A 7,664-nucleotide genomic window follows, 5' to 3' on the forward strand; every position below is an offset into this window, starting at 1 on the left:
AAACAGCTGAAGAGATGCCCTACGGTTGGGAAGGTGTATCTAGTGTTTGGGTGACAGCAAGAAGTATGGAGTGCAACTCCTATGGTTCAAAGAAATGAAGATGGGAAGCCTTGGAGACCTTAGGGCATGTAGAACCAATTAAATACTCTTGGAATTCAACTGGGGTCAAGTCTCCATTATCAGATGAAACATGCACTCTTGTTGTGTCTGAGTAGCTAGAAAGGGTGATATGTGCATAATTAGTTAATTATTTAGCATACATTTTTATTCATTTTTAACTAATTATGTGTATAATGTGGACAAAAGGTACTTAATAATGTTTAATTTTGTTTTCAGTCCGAAAGACATGCTTGGGAGTGAAAGGGAACAAGGGGAAGCAATTAGAGACCAAAGAATGAAGAATGAGTGACAAAAGCCTTCCTACTCGGCGAGTTCACGAGCCTACTCGGCAAGTCCATTAGAATATTCCAGAAGATAAGTCAAGACTCTTGGTATGGAACAGATAACTAGCATCTACTCGGCGAGTTGGGTCAGCTACTCGCCGAGTACACCCTGTTTTGTGATAATTATAAATACCAAACTATTATCCGATTGGAGGGGACTTTTGACGTTTTTGGAGCTTCATCTGCGATTAAAGAACCCTTGGAGGAGCTAAGGAACCCTAATCTTCAATCCTTGGAAGAATCAAGGCAACTAGGTTAATCATTCCACTTAGCTTTAGGAATTAACTATGTTTAGCTTAGTTAAATTTGCTTTTGAGTTTGTTTTTATCATGAATATGAACTAAATTCATTTTGTTTCTGTTGGGGAAGACTAATTTACTCCTATGGTTTAGAATATACTTTTTGATTGATTGTTATTTGGTGATTTTATTAAATTAAGTTTGTTAAAGAACCATATGCATTAATGACAACTATTTTCTGTTAATTGGAAGGTAATTAAGTTGCATGAACATCTCTTAATTATTAACCTCATATGTTATGTGAACACTTGATCATATGCTTAAGAGTAATGAATATGAAATTAAGATTAATTAGAGAATGGGTAAATTAATGTGTGAGCTTGTTTGAGAAACCAGCAAACAAGAGGTTAATTGAAACACCAACTTGATTAACCAATTACAAATCTTATTTAATCCAAACACTTGAACTAGCGAACTAATTAGTTTAAACAATTGGCCACTGCTTGAATTGATTAATTGTCTAAGGGTTAGAAGTAATGAACATGAACCTAACCACTATAGTTGGTAACCAATAATAATTAATTTATCATTTAAATAACCATAGGAGTGAATTAGTTGAACCTAAACAGAAACCCTTTAATAAATTTGGTGAATTTGTCATTTGCTTTAATTGTTTAGTTAGTTAATTGTTTTAAGTGCTATGTTTAAGTTTCAGTCTTGTAAAACTAGGGAAAAAACCCTTTACTTTTATTAATTGTTTAGTTAAAATTAGTTATTAGATTAATTTCCGTTCCATGAGTTCGACACCCTACTTATCCAACTATTCCACTAAAAGAAAAGTTCACTGCCTTTGTGTGCTTAATTTATTAACTAAACGTAGGATTAAAACTAGCTCGTTTCACACACATCAAGTTTTTGGCGCCGTTGCCAGGGAACGGTACTAAATAGTTAATCTAATTTCTAATTTTTTCGATCATTTGTGTGAGTTTACTGGCACAGAGTTAATTTATTGCAGATTAATAGTTAGTAATTAGGTTTTAGCATATGTTTTAGTTTTATACTTAAGCTTAGAAGTTTTACAAAATTTCACTGCTACTCGCCCAGTGCATTCGCTCCTACTCGGCGAGTACAACAGTAGTTCAGATTAATTTTCGTTTTTTTAGTACACTTTTTTGTTCTTTTTACGTTTTTATCTTGTTTATTTCAGGACTTTCATGACCAGAGGATCAAACACCCCGCTGGTACCCCCGTTTGAAGATCCCGAATCCGCATTAAAAAGGAACAAAGGAAAGGACGTGGAGAGCTCGAGTACACCAAAGAAGTCACCTTTGTCCAATTTGAAGACTGTTTTTGGGAAGAAGAAGAGCAGCAAATCAGGAGCATCTAGCGCATCTGTAGCAAGCGAAGACCCGATCAAGGAAGACACCGAGTACGACACCGAGGAAGAAGAAGAACCCACATATGGGCACGACTCCGATTCCGGCGACGAGTTAGCTCTTACCATGGCTAACATTGATGAAATCCCCATGGGGGAATGGAAAAAAGAGGATGCGCGACGACACTGGCTCGGGACTTGTGCAACCCGGAATTCCCGCGACTGCTACTTTTGAGCTCAAGAGTCATATCCTAGCTTTACTTAAAGAAATACCTTTTTATGGAAAAGACCACGAAGATGCCTACAAGCATTTGGATGAAGTAAATGATGTAGCTGATTACTTCAATGTTCCAAATGTGCCTCGCGAGACTTAGCTACTTCGCATGCTTCCAGTGACATTCAATGGTGTTGCAAAAGACTGGCTCAAGTCACATCCCCCAGATTAGTCACCACATGGGCCAAGATGAAAGAAGAATTCATTGATCACTTTTGCCCACCTTCCAAAATAGCCAAGTTGAATAAGGCCATTGAAAACTTTGAACAACAAGCTGGAGAGTCGCTATATGAAGCTTGGGAGAGGTACAAGAGCTTACTAAGAAACTACCCACACCATGACCTAAATAGCCAGCAAGAAGTCTTCATTTTCTATGATGGAGTCAATGTCACAACCAGGCAATTACTTGACTCGTAAGGCCCGCTCACAAAGAAGAAACCCTCGGTGATCAAGGAATTAATTGAAGAATTCTCTAAAAACTCTAGAGAATACCAATACCCAAGAAATGATGTTACTAGGGGAGCTGCATATGCAGCTACTGAAGACTTGTCCGCAGTCATGGCTATGCTAAAAACCATGGATAGGAGGATGGATAAAATGGATCAAACGAACCATGCTATTCGGGTGGATTGTGAAAACTGCAATGGGCCTCATCTTACTACAAATTGCGACTTGGATGAAAATGGCAACAAGAAGGTTCAAGTTTGTTACTCAAGTGGAGACCGATATGATGAAGATTGGCGAAAACCAAAGAAAGAGTGACTCCCATATGAAGAGTACAAGAAGGCTAAGGAGGAGAAGTTCAGGCAGAAAGGAAGAGGGTTTTACCAAAAGGAGGAGCCGGCACAAGAAAGAAAACCTAGTTTGGAAGAAATGCTTACCAAATTTGTAGCTGCTTCAGAAAAGAGACACAATGATCATGATGCTGCAATTCAAGAAACAAGGACCATGCTTAGAAACCAGCAAGCATCCATCCACAACATAGAAACGCAGCTACGACAACTTGCTCAACAAATCAACCAAAGATCATCGGGCGAACTTCCTAGTAAAACCGAAAATAACCCACGATGCGCGCACATAAATATAGTTACAACAAGAAGTGGGAAAATAATCACTCCTCTGGCCCCTATTTAGAATGAAGCACCCAAAGAATCACAAAAGGAGGAGGTAGAAAATCAAACAGAAAAAAAATCTTCAATCTGACAGCCTTACTCGCCGAGTACCAAATATGGACTCGGCGAGTACACTGCCAAATCTGAAGGAACAGGTCCCTGAAAAGCTGTATCAGCCTCCAATGCCATACCCAGCCCGAGATAAGAAGGAGAAGCAGGAAGAGGAGTACCAGAAGTTTCTAGATCATATCAAGGCTCTTCAAATCAACATACCCTTCATTGAAGTCGTCGCCCAAATGCCTAAATATGCTAAGTTCCTTAAGGAACTTCTCACTAATCGAAGGAAGATGGAAGAAGTGAAGAAGGTAGTCCTCAATGTAAACTGCTCAGCTGTTATGCTAAATAAGCTACCAAAGAAGAAGGGTGACCCAGGGAGCTTAACTCTACCTTGCCAGTTTGGCAACTTGGCTACCATTCATGCCTTAGCCGATTCGGGAGCAAGTGTGAACCTAATTCCATATTCATTCTTTAAGAAGTTGGATTTCCCGAAACCAAGGCCAATTCACATGGCAATTCACTTAGCAAACAAGACAGTCACTTTCCCAAGACGCATATGCGAAGACTTACTAGTCAAGGTGGATAAATTCGTCTTTCCTGCGGATTTTATAATTCTAGATATGGAAGCGGATCCTCAAGTCCCGATCATCCTCGGAAGACCCTTCCTCAACACTGCGAGTGCTATAGTAGACATGAGGGATTCAAAGCTTACTTTGCAGGTAGGTGATGATTCTGTAACTTTTGGGGTTGATCAAGCCATGAAGTATGCAAGGAACAATGACGATACAGCGTTCTCAATTGACATGCTATACAAACTATTGGAGGAGAGTGTAAGTGAAGATTCCAGCAAGTCCACAGTTTTTGATGAAGAATTTGATGCAGAAAGAGATTTAATGGAGATCGAAAGGCTGCTAGAAGAAGCTGAATTTGAAGAAATAGTCAAGCAAACTGACAGCTCTACTCGCCGAGTAGGGCCAATCTACTCGCCGAGTTCATCCTCAGAAAAATCAGAAGTCGTGAATGCAAATACCAACTCGCCGAGTACCTTACCTGCACTCGGCGAGTCCAACAGTCAGAACCAAAAATCTGAACTCAAAACGCTACCAGAACATTTGGAGTATGCTTTCCTTGAAGAGGGCAATCAAAAGCCAGTAATCATAGCCTCTGACCTATCCAAATCTGAAAAGGAAGAGTTCGTGCAAGTGTTGAAGAAGCGGAAGCGGGCCATAGCATGGAGCATCACCGACATCAAGGGAATAAGCCCATCTTATTGCTCTCACAAGATCAATCTGGAAGAAGGAGCAAAGCCGGTTGTACAGCACCAAAGAAGATTAAGCCCGAATATGCAAGAAGTAGTCAAGAAGGAACTGGTTAAACTCTTAGATGCGGGAATTATCTATTCCATTTCCGACAGTCCGTGGGTGAGTCCGGTCCAAGTGGTGCCCAAGAAAGGAGGGATGACGGTCATAACCAATGAAAAGAACGAGCTAATTCCGACACGAACGGTAACCGGTTGGAGAGTGTGCATCGATTATCGAAAGCTAAACGATGCCACTCGTAAAGACCAATTTCCCTTACCTTTTATTGATCAAATGTTAGAATGATTATCGGGCCATAGTTACTATTGCTTTCTAGACGGATTCTCGGGTTATTTCCAAATACCCATAGACCCAATGGACCAAGAAAAGACCACATTTACTTGCCCCAGTGGGACTTTTGCTTATAGGTGCATGCCCTTTTGGCTATGCAATGCACCCGCGACTTTTCAAAGATGTATGACAGCCATATTCCACGATATGGTGGAAAAATTCATGGATGTTTTTATGGACGACTTTTCTGTTTTTGGATCTTCTTTCCATGATTGTCTCACAAATCTTGACTTAATGCTTGCTAGGTGTGAAAAAACCGACTTGGTCCACAACTGGGAGAAATGTCACTTTATGGTCAAGGAGGGTATAGTTTTAGGCCACAAGGTTTCCAAAATGGGAATTGAAGTGGATCGGGCAAAGATTGACACCATTGCCAAATTACCCCCACCAACTAATGTGAAGGGCATTAGAAGTTTTCTAGGACACACGGGTTTTTACCGGCGTTTCATCAAAGATTTTTCCAAAATAACTAGACCTCTAACACAATAACTATTAAAAGATGCGCCATTTAATTTTACTAAAGAGTGTTTAGAGGCATTTGAATTTTTAAAGGAAAAATTAACTAATGCCCCGATCATTGTTGCACCAAATTGGAGTTTACCCTTTGAAATTATGTGTGATGCTAGTGACTTTGCATTAGGAGCTGTCCTTGGACAAAGGGTTGATAAGCACTTTCGACCCATATATTATGCTAGCAAGACTCTAAATCCAGCCCAAGAAAATTACACCACCACGGAAAAAGAATTATTAGATGTGGTGTATGCTTTTGATAAGTTCTGTCCTTATTTAGTTTTATCTAAAACAACCGTTTTTACTGACCACTCTGCTATCAGGTATTTATTTGCCAAACAGGATGCCAAGCCAAGACTGATACGATGGGTGCTACTTCTTCAAGAGTTTGACATAGAGATACGAGACAAAAAGGGAATGGAGAATGTAGCAGCTGACCACTTGTCAAGGCTTGAAATCCCGCAATTGCACGATGATAGAGTTGGCGATGATTTTCCGGACGAGTATATTATGGTGACCGTGGGAGAAGAACCATGGTTTGCAAATATGGCTAACTACTTAGCTAGCAATTACATCCCAAAAGATCTTACAAGTCAACAAAAGAAGAAATTCTTTTCCGAGATAAAATATTACTTTTGGGATGAACCATATCTTTTCCGAAGCTGCGCGGATGGGATCATACGAAGATGCGTGTTCGGGAATGAAAGCCGAAAAATATTAGAGCATTGTCATAACGGGCCCACGGGTGGACATCATGGAGCACATTACACTGCAAAGAAGATCTTTGACATTGGGTTCTATTGGCCCACAATTTTTAAAGATGCAGCCCAATTTGTCAAAGAATGTGATGCTTGTCAAAGAGTGGGAAACATTTCATCTCGAAATGAAATGCCACAACATAGTATCCAAGTGTGCGAGGTGTTTGATGTGTCGGGGATCGACTTCATGGGACCATTTCCCATGTCTAAAGGCAAAAAATACATATTGGTGGCGGTGGATTATGTATCCAAATGGGCGGAGGCACAAGCGTTACCAACTAATGACGGTCGGGTAGTGGTGCGGTTTTTAAAGAAGTTATTTTCGCGGTTTGGAGTCCCGAAAGCTCTTATAAGTGACCGAGGCACGCATTTTGCCAATGACCAATTAGAGAAGGTGTTAAAGAAATATAAGGTAACCCATAAATTTTCTACATCCTACCATCTACAAACTAGTGGACAAATCGAAGTGACAAATCGAGCTTTAAAGCGAATCTTGGAGAAATTGGTGGGGAGCAATCGCAAGGAATGGTCGGATAAGCTAGATGATGCACTTTGGGCCTTCCGTACAGCTTTCAAAACACCTATTGGTACTACACCATATAGGTTAGTTTATGGAAAGCAATGCCATTTGCCGGTGGAGATAGAGCATAAAGCGTTTTGGGCTTTAAAGATGTGCAACTTCAACATGGAGGAGCTCAAGAGCTACCGGTTAATGCAAATGAATGCTCTTAAGGAGCTTAGAAATGATGCATACTCTAGTTCGTTGATCTATAAAGAGACGACCAAGATGTGGCATGACAAGAGGATAAAAGAAAATAAAGAATTTCATGAAGGCCAAAAAGTGTTGCTCTTTCATTCACGACTAAAGCTTTTCTCAGGAAAACTCAAGTCAAGATGGGATGGTCCTTTTCTGGTGAAGACGGTGTTTCCACATGGTGCTATAGAGCTATTGTCAAGAGATGGAACACCTTTCAAAGTCAATGGACATAGGGTCAAAAAGTATGAAGAAGGAGTCCTCAGGAATGAAGGTATGGAAGAACTGCTGTTGCTGGAAGGGATTGCAACCACGTAGAAGGGGAGGAGTCCAGCTAATGACTCCTTAAAAAGAAGCGCTTCTCGGGAGGAAACCCGAGTCTCAAGTTTGCATTTTCTTTCCTTTACTTTATTTTTATTATTTTATTTTTTTCATTCGTCTTCTTCTAAGAATATAATTGCTTGAGGGCAAGCAATGCCTAGAGTGTGGGGTG

General features: G+C 40.2%; 1 non-coding gene across 1 annotated transcript; it reads right to left on the reverse strand.

Moving 5' to 3' along the window:
- Positions 1–2,568: 2,568 nt before the first annotated feature.
- Positions 2,569–2,675, reverse strand: LOC145103630 (small nucleolar RNA R71). Its single transcript, XR_013706710.1, has one exon. It is a non-coding gene; the product is annotated as a small nucleolar RNA R71 (small nucleolar RNA).
- Between the last annotated feature and the right edge of the window lie 4,989 nt (positions 2,676–7,664).

This window comes from Lactuca serriola, chromosome 4, assembly GCF_051521515.1.
Source record: "Lactuca serriola cultivar US96UC23 chromosome 4, Lser_US96UC23_V15, whole genome shotgun sequence".
Classification (NCBI taxonomy): Eukaryota; Viridiplantae; Streptophyta; class Magnoliopsida; order Asterales; family Asteraceae; genus Lactuca; species Lactuca serriola.